We start from the raw sequence: 11654 nt of genomic DNA, 5'->3' as shown, positions 1-11654 counted from the left end.
GGACAGGGACGTGTGGGGGCAGGAAGAGAGGTCTGGCGGGAGGCTACCCTTCCCGGACCGCAGGCCCCTCGGGTGAGCAGAGAAGAAAGAGCGGAGTTTCTTCTCTGTGGGGAGTTGTGGTTGGGAAGGGCAGCGGGGGGCGGGGTGGGGGGCTGGAACGACAAGGGCTGCATTAACCCACCCTGCTTTGAGGACTGAGGATGGGGTGCCAGCCACAAGGCCTTGGCCCCAGGTCTCCTTCTCTGGGTGGTACTGGTACAAAGGGCCCCACAGAAATCTAAGCAGGCTGTCTCCAGAGGGTGCCCCCAGAGACAGTGGCCCTTTGACCTCTTAACAGCAAGGACAGAATGGAAAGGTGCCTGCGCAGATAAGGCACAGCCTGTGCCTATGATTCCCCTGCCCTGCGGCTGTCTTTGGGCTCAGGAATTAGTTTTGGGGTGAAACCCCTGCATTCTTGCTGCCGCGGCGGGAGCCTTAGCTCCTTTGAGACCAAATTTCCTCATCTGTAAAATGGGCCGATTCTCACGTCAGGACGTGGGTGTGTGGCCAGGATAACAGGCTGGCACGGATGAGGCTCAGTGGCCTTGCCGCCCTTCCCACCCCCTGCAGCGGGTCTGTTCTGGGGCCCAAGGGTGATGATGGCCAAGAGAGGAGCTGTTCGTAGGCACCAGAAAGGCTCTGGAAAAGACTGCCCAGCAGCTGTTTTTGCTCGAGCTGGGACTTAACCACTCTCACCTGTGTTTCTTGTCTGTAAAGTGACGTCATCATTCATTCCTTGGTCATTTATCCATCCCCTAATTCATTCTTCTTTCCAGTAAATACTTACTGCCAGTAGCTTTCTGTGTGTTGCTGGTCCAATAATGCCCAGGACAGATGCACAGGAAACTGGGGCTGGGGGGGGGGTGGTTCGACCACCAGCAGAGGACACCCTAAAGCTGAGGCCAGAGGGGACAGGGGCACAGGGATGCCTGGGACCCTGTCCTTCCCCTGAAATCGTGACAGTAATGCTTTGCTCTCAGACTGCTGGGCACCGTGTCAGCCGCTCAACATACCTGACGTCATTCCCACCACTGTTATGTCCTGTGAGGGAGGAATGGTTTGTCCCATTTCCTAGACAAAACTTTGTCTATTCAACACCTTGTGCAGGTGGCAGAGCCTGGAGTCTCCAGTTGTTTTTGCTCTATCCTTGGCTGCCCTCAGGAGGCATGCATGTGAAGGGCTTGGTCCCTAATACCCTCCCCAACCCCGAGAGCCAGGCAGAGTACCCTGCCTTGCCTCTCTAGCTCTCTGGGAAATTCTCAGCAGAGAATGAACTCTCTGATCTGGTCCAGGTGAAGACCATGGCTGTATCACCCTGGGAACTCCTTTCTGCCCCTAGGATCTCACAACACCCGCAGTGGAACACAGCCTGTCGTCCCTGACTTCAGGGCCTGCCCCCGGTCCCAGAAGCCGCAGAGCTCAGAGCAGCACGGGTTCCCAGGAGAGAATATGACCTGATGGCTTCGTGGGTTAGGCCCACACACCCAGGGCCTGACGAGATCCTTGTCTCTGGATGTGCTGGGACCCAGGACTGCCCTCCCACAGGAGAGAGAAATGTGGGGCCAGGAGCTCCTAGTCCTCCAGCCCTGACTCTCCGTCCCTGTGAGGCTGAGGCCTCTGGGGAGCAGGCAGCCCTGGGTGGGCAGGCTGGCCCAGGCTGTGCTTGGCGTCTCCTCCCAGGAGATGTGGGGAGCCTTTGGGAGGTGGGCTGGGCAGAGGGAGCTAGCACTCCCTGCCTGGAGACCCGGAAGTCGTGTTCTTCCTGACGCTTTGGAAGGGAGTTTCCTCCATCCTCTGTGTTGCCCCAAAAGTCACTGGGAAGCCAGGGATGAGGCCCTGAGGCCAGTGCGGAAGTTGCAAGGGGGCTGCCGAAAACTGGGGACACTTCTCATTTCCCCTCTTCATCAGTTCACTGAGAGACTGGCTGCAAAGGGGGAAGAGGGGTAAAAGCAGCCCGGTACGGGGGTGGGTGTTCACTGACTGGGGTGGGCAGGAAGGGTCCCCACCTTCTCACTTCCAGGCCCTTCCCGTGGAGAGCAGAGCTGTCTGCTTTCCAGAGCACTGGGGCTCGGGTTCAGGTCACAGAATCCCAGAACCCAAAGGAACATTTTGAGTTATTTGGGCCAACGTTCCACACCATACCTAAATCATGACAGTTTGCCCGCAGGCTGAGCTTGTGTACCTGCAGAGATGGGAAGCCCGCCAGCACGCACAGCCTTCTGAGAGCTCTTGAGTGTGAGCAAGTGCTCCACACTGCCCCTGGGACGGCCACAGCCTCTCTCAAAGGCACCTTTACTGACAGGAGGTCACATGACATCTGCAGCACCAGCCGGGCGCGCTGTGTTGATGCCCCAGAGGAAGTTACATTTGACCCTTGAACGAGGCAAGGGTTGGCACCCCCCACTGCCCCCTGAACCCTGTACGGTCAAAAATCTGAATATAGCTTCTGACTCCCTTATAACTGAACTACTAATAGCATACTACCGACCAGGAGCCTTGCTGATAACATGAACGGTCGATTTTTGTTATCATACCTTTGGTATATTACACGTATCATGTACTGTATTCTCAGAGTAAGCTAGAAAAAAGCAAATGTTACTGAGAAAATCTTAAGGGAGAGAAAACACATTTACAGTACTGTCCTGTGTTTATAGAGATAAATCCTTGTAAAAGTGGACCCATGCAGTTCAAACCCTTGTGGCTCAAGGGTCAGCGGCTGTCCTGGATTCTGCCAGCTAGAGCCACCTCGTGGCGACCATCAGGTACCAGGAATTGCCCCAGCCCCAGTGGCAGCCCTCTCAGCCTCGAACAATTGTCTCCTGCCACACCAGATACCGGACCTCCCTCTTGACAGGAGCACGGTAGGTCCCCCAAAGACGGCCTGCTCCATGGCTTCCACTGTCCACAAAGAGGCCAAGTCTCTGGGAAGGGAAGCCGTCGGTGCTTGGTTCTGTGTCCTTGAACCATCCCTGGTGGCGGGTCCCTTCTGTGATCCTGTGCCTTTGCTGTTTGTGCAGCTCAGCTGGTGTGCCTCAGGCACCCTGTAGATGAGGCTGATGAGAGCTCAGCCTCCACCCTGCCCACAGCAGCCAAGCAGCGTTCTGGAGGGGTTCTGGGTCCCTCCAGCCAAGCCTATTCTGCAAGATGAAACAGATGCCCCTGGCCATGACTGGTTGATGTTCCTGAGATTCTAGAGAATCCAAACCCTGCGCCTAACCTCCGGCTGCCTGCTCCTCAGCCCCTCCTGGCAAATGCACAGTGAGGGTGACGATCAAATGGCCACCGTGGATCCAGCTGCAAGAGGCGGAGAACATGTGAGGGTGTGGTGCCGTGCCAGGGAACCAGCTAGGAGCCTTCCTCGGTCTGGACCCACCATGGCCTCTGGCCTTTGCAACTCAGAGCTGGAGAGAGTGTTCATGGTGAGGAGGCAGGGCCCGGGGTGAGCCTGGGTTTCTGCCCCTGAGGACAGTCTCCCTGGGAGGATGTGAAGGGAAGATGGTGTCCACAGCCCATGGAGGGAGCCACCTACCATTGCATCCAGGCTTCTGGTCTCTGCAGCAGTTCTGTCCTCCAGGAAGACCCTGGCTGGGGCTGCCTGAGCTGCAGGTGTGGGAAGATTCCAGCAGGGCCCTGGCTCAGCCCGTGCCTGATGCCCCCGCCTGGGCTTCCTCAGGCTCCCAGGAATTTCCCATGCTCAACCCAGGGCTGCCTCTCCCCAGGTTACCGGGCAACAGCTCTGGCATCCACACCAGGTCGGCTGCAGCCTGGCCCTGGGACCACCTGCTCGACCTGCCCCCTGGGCCCCAGGCTACTGAGTGGGGGAGGGGAGGCGACAGAGAAGAAAGGGGCGGGTGGCTTCTTTCCTGGAAGTTCCTATGGAGCCCTCTCAGAGCCCTTGGGACAAATAGTGAAGGGCTGGTGGACACTGCCATCTGCTGGTCACTGGTTATAACAGCATCACTGTGTGCCTAAACACCCTCCCACGCAGTCTTAAAAAGACCAGAACCAACCGGATAGTCTGGGGAAAGATTTGGGAGCCCTGGCACCGGGTTTAACCAGGTGAGTGGTTCTGCACCTGCAGTTAAACCAGGTTACCTGGAGCTGTAAGGTGTCCTGGGAGATGAGGGGACAAGCACTGTGGGCCTCCACTGAGGTCAGGAAAGAAAGTAGGTATAGGGTCATGTTAAAGACCTGGCTTCCAAACCACCTTTGCAATGCGCTAGCTTTATGACCTTGGTTAAGTTACTGAACCTGTAGTCCTCCATCTCCTCACCTTTAAACAGAGATGGGGTTCCCACTTGTCAGGGTGTGCCAAAGTGTGAAGGGCATAAATTTAGTAGGTAAAGTCACTGTCTTTGAGACATTTCTCTTCTGTCAGCTTGCTGTCTTGTGAGTATCAGTAGTCTGAATGTTCTGGAGATTTTCTTGGAGACCTTTGTAGACACATAAGATCAAAAAATAATAAAACTCCTTTTGGAATAAAAAACAGGTACTCTTAGAATATTCAATGATTTAGAATGCCCAGTCCTTTAATTTTGGTCAAATAGGAGCCTGGAGTTTCTGTTCCAGTCATACAATGAATTAAGGACCATACTGTCTTTGTCTGGGAAGATGGGGGCTAGCATGGGTCAGGAGCAGAGGTGGAGGAGCCAGTTGTGTCCCCCAATCTGGGATGTGAGACCTTGCCACTGCCCCCAAGGATGAGGACATTGGGACCAGAAAGTGTCCTGATTCCCACAGCAGAGTGTCCAGGGGGGTTGACCTGGGGACCCAGTGTCATCAGGTTGGGTGGCCTCTCTCAGGTCTTCTGGCCCCATGTGGCAAAGGCATCTGTGAGATCTGTCTGCAAGAGACAGTCTCGGAGGCTGCCGTGAAGTGCTGGCTACAAAATTGGGAACTTGGCCTGAGGCCATGGCGACCGCCATATGCTCCCCACTTTCCTAGACAGCTGCTCCACCTCAAAGTAATACCTTAATTTAAGGCAACACCCCAGCTGGGTTCTGTCCTCCCAGACTTCCTTCCTGGGTTAGATAAAGAGTTGGAGGACCCTAATTAAATTGCTTATCCTGACTGCTGGGGACACAAATCTGAGAGTTAGGAAAACACTGGGTGTCAGAGTCAAAATTCCAAAAGCCACCCGCAAATCATGGCAAATTAAAAGAACAGGGAGATGCCATTTCTTCTTTACTTCTCTGGTTAGTAAAACCAGAGAAGATAAAACCCGCTATTGGTAAGCAGTGGACAAGGGGACATTCTGCAGATCCTTGGCAGGAATGTAAATTCATAGAGTTTTCCAAGAGCATTGTGACAGCATCAACATTTGAAAGAAGGAAATGCTTTGACTCAGCACTCTTGTAGGAATTTAAGTTGTTATGGGTATACCCACATAAGTAAAGATAAATATACAACCATTTTTAAAATCGAGGAAATCGTGAAAACTGGAAATTACCAAAATGGCTTTTAATAGGGTCATAATAAAATAAATTATGACACACCCTCACGCGGACTGCTCTTCTCCTGTTACAAGACTGAGGTAGATGTTGGTGTGTGGCATGGAAAGGTGCCTGCAGTATATCATACTGAAATACCCAGTGGACAGAGTAGAGGAAGAGGAGGGAGCCTCCATCCACACAAAGTTCAGGCTGTGTTGAATGTGTGTCTGCCCAGCTGTCATGTGTCAGTCACTGTCCCATCCACTTTCTGTACCCTAGCCCTCTCCCGTCCTCGGGGGTCCCTCTCACTTCTTTTGCCTCCATCTAAAAACAGGTGCACATTGTTTACATCATAAAACAATAAACCTGCCTTGGAGAGCTTCATTATTACATGTCAGTATAAAGGGATTCCTGCGTAGTACTTGAAGATTAATTGACAGATCAAGACAACAGAATAGGGAGTCCAGATCACAATGTTTGTGAATAATAGTGTTTGTGAGTATTTAGGGTACAACATGATCACAATTCCGGTGGAAGAAAGGACAAACTGTCCCAAAAAACCTGCCAACGAATCATACTGGATACTTGACTGAGTATTTAGGGGGAAAAAATGACCCTTATCTTCAGACATAAACCAAAATGAATTCTCAGTGAATCAAAGAATTGGTTGTGGAAAATATATTTGGAGAAAATTCGTGACTATTCATATAGTGTGGGGTAAGGAATGCTTCTTTAAGTATCATTCCATGGTAAAAACCACCAACAGGAGTGTCCAGGGTTGGAACTACATAAAAATCTTAAATCTGCAAGTAAAAATATTCAAAACAACAGAGCTGACCATAGGAAAACAATCCAACTCAACATCACCAGTCACAGGAGACAGTGGCATCACGTGCCCTCTGGCTGGTCACTTGCGTTGAACCATGAGAAATCACTAGGAAAATACCAGTCGAGGAGCAGCCTGCAGGATTGGTGTGGACCCCGTAAAGATGTCAGCATCACAGAAGACAGAAAAGCCTGGGAACTATAGAATGAAGGAGACTAAATGCACATGACAGTTAAATACGATGCATGACCGTCAGCTCGAGTCTTGATTGGGAGGAGAGGGGAGCTGTTGTGAAGAAAAGCCATTACTGGGACAAGTGGGCACGCTGGAATATGAGCGAAAGTTAGGTAAGAGTGATGTGTCCGTGTCCCATTTCCCGAGTATGAGCACTGCATCGTGGTTAGTCAGGACAAGGCTCCACACTGTGCATCTAAGAAAGCGGTTGCTAAAGGGTTTAGAGTGAAATGTCATGGCGTCTGCGAGGAAAAAGACAGAGAAAGGAGAAGGCAAATGGCCGTGTGAACAACTGTGCATCTCCTCAGCTGGGGCACCCTCACCCCCCGCTCCCTCTCCGGGACTGAAGGACTCACCCACCCACTGCTGGGAGGACTGAGTCTCTGCTCAGTCCTCCCTGGGACTTGTGGTGACTGAAGAGAGCTACCTGCCTCACCGCTAGACCCCTCCTGGGGTGGCCCACAATGGACAGCTGGTCTGGTCAGTGTGGGGGTATCAACTCCTGCCTCCTCCTCTCAAGTCAGAAGGGCTTCGGAGGGTCATTGGAGCTCCCTTGGCCCCGGGCTGGGCCTCTGCTGTGACCATGGCACTCAGCCCCGTCCGTCCAGCCCAGCATCCTCCCCTGGCCATCTGCGGGTTCCCTCTCCAAAACCCAGTGTGAGCCCAGGTGAAGGTGCACTCGCGGGGTATGAACCTGTCCACTTCTCTGTGAGTTTGAAACTTTCTCAAAATAAAAACTTGGGGGAGAAAATAAGTTAAAGACAAATGGGATAATATGTATCAGAAAAGGGTAGGCGCTTTCATTTATAAAGCATTCTTACAAATCAGTAAGAAAAAGACAAATAGCCCAACTTTTAACATGCTCAAAGGAAATAAACAGGATCACTAGAAAGAAAATTCTGAGACCAACAAACTGGTGGAAACATGCTTAAGCTCACTAGGAGTCAAATACATGTCCTTCAAATCAAGAACTGTCACTTTCCCCTTACCATATTTGAGAGGATTTAAGGAAATGAATCCAGGGCTGGCACAGGTTTGGGGAGGAGCTCTATGCCAAGCCTCCTGGGGGAATGCTTGGTGGCAGTTCTCAAAGCCACTGAAAGTTTTGTGTCCCTATGCCTGCGCTCAAGTTCTCCAGACTTCTGCAGTCCCATTCCTTTAGCATCCAAACAGGAAGCCTGGCTTTGCTGGGCCCCAGGGAGTAGGGGGATGTCCTGGGGGAGCATCACAGAGAACAGAATCAAGGCAGCCACAGAACACTACCATCCCGGCGGGGTCCTCCTCTACAGATGGGGGGCCCACCTGTCTCTCCCAGAGCTCGCAAGTTGCCCCCAGGCAACTCCTCACAAATGTCTGTTACTTTTTAATGCAAAAGGATTAACTTCTTGGTCTTCCTGCTCTTCTCCCCATCTCCTGAGATCCTCCTTCACTCAACAAAAGACACGGAGACCCACCAAAGTGTTTTTTGACACATTACCCCTTTTCTCCCAAGCAGCCTCCTGATGGATCTGGCTCAAACAGCTAGCTAGCATTCAAACGATCACCCATCCATCTCCCACCACGGACCCCACCTTCCCATCAAATGTCCGTAGCTTACCGACTGGAAAAGTAAGTTTCGTATATCAGCACAAAGCATCCGAGGTAAAGATTTAAGATGATGGTTTGGGAGGTAACCGTGAAAAATGCTTACAGGGTGATAAATGAAAAAGCAAGTTACAAAACAGTATATCCCAAAAGATTTTGTATTGTTTAAAGATGTCTGTGTGTGTGTGTGTGTGTGTGTGTGTGTGTGTAGAACAAAATGCCAAGAGAGCAGGAACAACAAAATGTGCACAGTTGTTATGTCTGGTATGAAATGAGCGGTGAATTTTATGTCATTTTTGTACTATCAGTATTTTCTGTGTTTGTTCTGTAATGAGGATGAATTAGAGCTATACGACAGTTCTAGAAGTAGGGGATCTTCTAGAATCACGCTTCTGGAGAAGGATGCCTCACTCACTGCCCTACAGTCATGTCCATCCTGAGGCCCACCTTGACTCAGGCCTCAGCTTCCTACAAAAATATTGTCCCTCACACCCCAGACCCCAACCTTTCCCTTTGGTCCTTCTGTGAGTCCACTCACTTCTTCTTCAGGATAAATGTTAACTCTTGGACACTCACTCAAGGCCCCCCAAGGGCAGGTCCCCTGTGGTGCCTGCAGCCTCCTGATCCCACTCCCCCCCACCCCCCCCCCCCCCCCCCCCGCATGCCCCCCCCCCCACCCCCCCGCAGTCCCCAGGACACTGCGCTCTCCGGAAGCACGCTGGTTTTGCAGTGCTGGCTATGACACACTTTACATCATCTCTCCCTCCTCCTCCTCCCCCTCCTTAAGCACCCCTAAGCCATACTGAACAGTTTTTAGTTCCAGCCTTCTGTAAGTGCTTTACAGCTGTACCAACTGGGAAGCCATTGCCAAAAACCCCACTTAGAGCGGTCTAAGCACTTGTGTGAGAAGTCTCGACACCTCTCAAGAAAGAATCTAGGGCTTGTACGGTAGTTCATGAGCCATCAGGTCCCCGCCTCTTCCATCCCTAATGGGTAGGCCCCAAATTCTTTCTTGCGCTTCACCGCCCCAAGGTGGCTGCTGCCTCTCCAGCATCTTATCTCCTTTCCAGGCGGAAGACAGGGAAAAAACAAAGAGTTTTCTCCTAGCAAGGTAATTCAACTTCAGGAACTTTAGGATATGTGGCCAGAAATTGTCACGTGTGCCCTCCTAACTGGAAAGGAGGCTGGGAGTATGAGTGTTTCACCTCCCTGCCTCCAGGGAAGGGGATCTCGAATGGCTTCGGGATAACGAATCCACAGTGCTTACCAGACATTTCCTCTCATCCCGGTCATAATGAATCTCCAGCAGTGTGTGAATTAAAGGTTGCCATTACGTTCACTTCACCGATAAGAAAACCCAAAGCTCAGAGATGACATTCATGTTTTTCATGACCCAGGTCTGGCCCCACCTCCTCCCAGAAGAGTTCCTTGAATGCCCCAGACGCAGGCAGAGTTAGCTGGATGCCCTTCCCTGTGCATCCCAGGCCTGCATCCGTGTTGACATCTCCAACTACTCCTGTGCAATGTGTGAGCCCCACCAAGGAAAGCTGTGTCTTCTGCATCCTCAAAGCCTGGCCGGGTGGCAGGCCCAGAACTGTGGCTGGGAGCGTTTGCTGAGTAAGCGGGGAGGTGGTGGCCCTGCTCCACTTGGGATGCCTACACCGCTAGAGTGCTAAACATCACATTGGAGGACAGAGACAAATCAGCAGATCCCCAGGAGAACCATCCCAGCAGAAACAAGGGCAACGTTAGTGCACCGTGTGGCCAGAGCTCAGATCAGACTCCCTGCAGGCTGCGGACTGCACTGCCCCTGGGGCCCAGCGACTTCCCTGGGGTAGAGGGAACCGATGCCTGGAGCATTCCTCCAGGGCGGTGCAAAGGGAAACTGTAAGATCCTCGGCAATGTGGTTTGCATTACTGCAGTTTCAGCCATGGCAGGGGCTCCCTGAGTCAGGCAGGAAGCAGAAAATATCAGATTTAGATCCCACATTCCGTGCATTGTATACAATTATCCACTGGAGCCACATAGGGGCAAGCAGGACCCATGGAGACAGAAAGTGGGATTGCTCTCAGGGACCAGGTCACTCTATCATGGGGAGCCGGTCGTGTTCTTGGCAGCCTCCAGGAGCCCCAAAGGCCCCAACGCTGTGCGCACTTGGGAGCCCCTAGGGCCAGGGGTGAGTTTCACATCCCTGCAAGGCCTGGGCAAGCTACTAGCTGCGGCAACAAGGGGAAGTCCCCTTCTCCACAACCTTGCACCTGTGCTTGGTGTATAAGTGCTTCCCTAGATCCTCCCTGGCAGTTTCCACAGGCTCAATGAGGGCTCAGCCCCAAGTGGCTTCAGCAGCTTCTGACCCAGGACCCTGAAATCAAGGGCTCGGGGTGTGTATGTGTGTGTGTGTGTGTGTGTGCGCGCGCGTGTGTGTGTGTGTGTGTGTGTGTCATTAGGAAGGAAGGGCACCTGGAGAGACAGGTCTGCACATGGAGAAGGAGGGAGAGTGTTAGCAGTTCTGTGAGAGGGAGACTTTGGGGTGACAAAGATTGTCTCCTTGACCAAACTTTAGGCTCCTCTGATCCCTCATCTTCAGTCAGCCTTGACCTTGACTCCACTCTCGCCCTGCAACCTGCATGGATGGCCCAGTCTTAGCAAGAATCCTCTTAAGCAAGCTGAGAGATGATTGTCCACCCCCACACCCACCCTCAGGGGAATCTGATCCCCCTCCACATCTGATCAAGTTCTCCATCTCCACCTTTGATGTCTAAGCCCTAGCCTGCCTTCAGCGAGAATCCTGCTAGGTTGGTTGAGCAAGAACCACCGCCCCTTGCTGTCTCCTCCAGAACCCTGGCCATCTATCACCACGTGTCCTGGCTGGACGGAGCTAGGCCTGACCCCACTGCTGTGACAGTCCAGAGCCCATTGCAGTGGTCTCCAGTAATCTTCCGTGGGGCTTTAACAAGAGTCTGAATGATATACGGTATCTCTTTTGCAGGGGAGAGGAAAGAAGCTTTGAGAAGCTTTTGTTGAGAAGGCCCTGTTGGCTTCTTTCAGGAGGGCCGCTGGGAGGCCTCCAGAACCGTCAGCTGCTGCTTCTTCGGACAGCGCCCCGCAAACGGGTCTAACTGATCTTGTTTCCTGGGGTATAGGTTACCTCCTTCAACCCTCCTCTGAGCATCCCCAGGGCCATGACCACTGGCTGCCCTGTTTCCCAATACGCTCCCCAAGGCAGGGGAGCCAAGTAATTTGCCGTCTGACTCTGGGCACTCTGCTAGGAGCGAACCAGGCGCTGTCGCTGCCAGGACAACTGGCGCAGACCAGGCCTTGCCGTTCCCAACAAGCCTCCGTTTATCTTTCGGTGCCTCCTGGCCACGGGGTTGGCTCAGGACCCTGGTCCGGGGATAGGGGGCGTCGTGGGGGGCAGGGGGCTTGGCCAGGCTGGACCCGGGCCTCCGACACCGCCCACCCGGCGCAGGGCAGTAGTTCCCAAGCACCAGGAAGGCCGCAAATTCACGGCGGCCTCTGGCAGAGCCCGGTGGCCACC

This window comes from Lontra canadensis, unplaced genomic scaffold (assembly GCF_010015895.1).
Source record: "Lontra canadensis isolate GAN:19392208 unplaced genomic scaffold, GSC_riverotter_1.0 scaffold32, whole genome shotgun sequence".
Lineage (NCBI taxonomy): Eukaryota > Metazoa > Chordata > Mammalia > Carnivora > Mustelidae > Lontra > Lontra canadensis.
Note: the sequence above shows the minus strand (reverse complement) of the source record.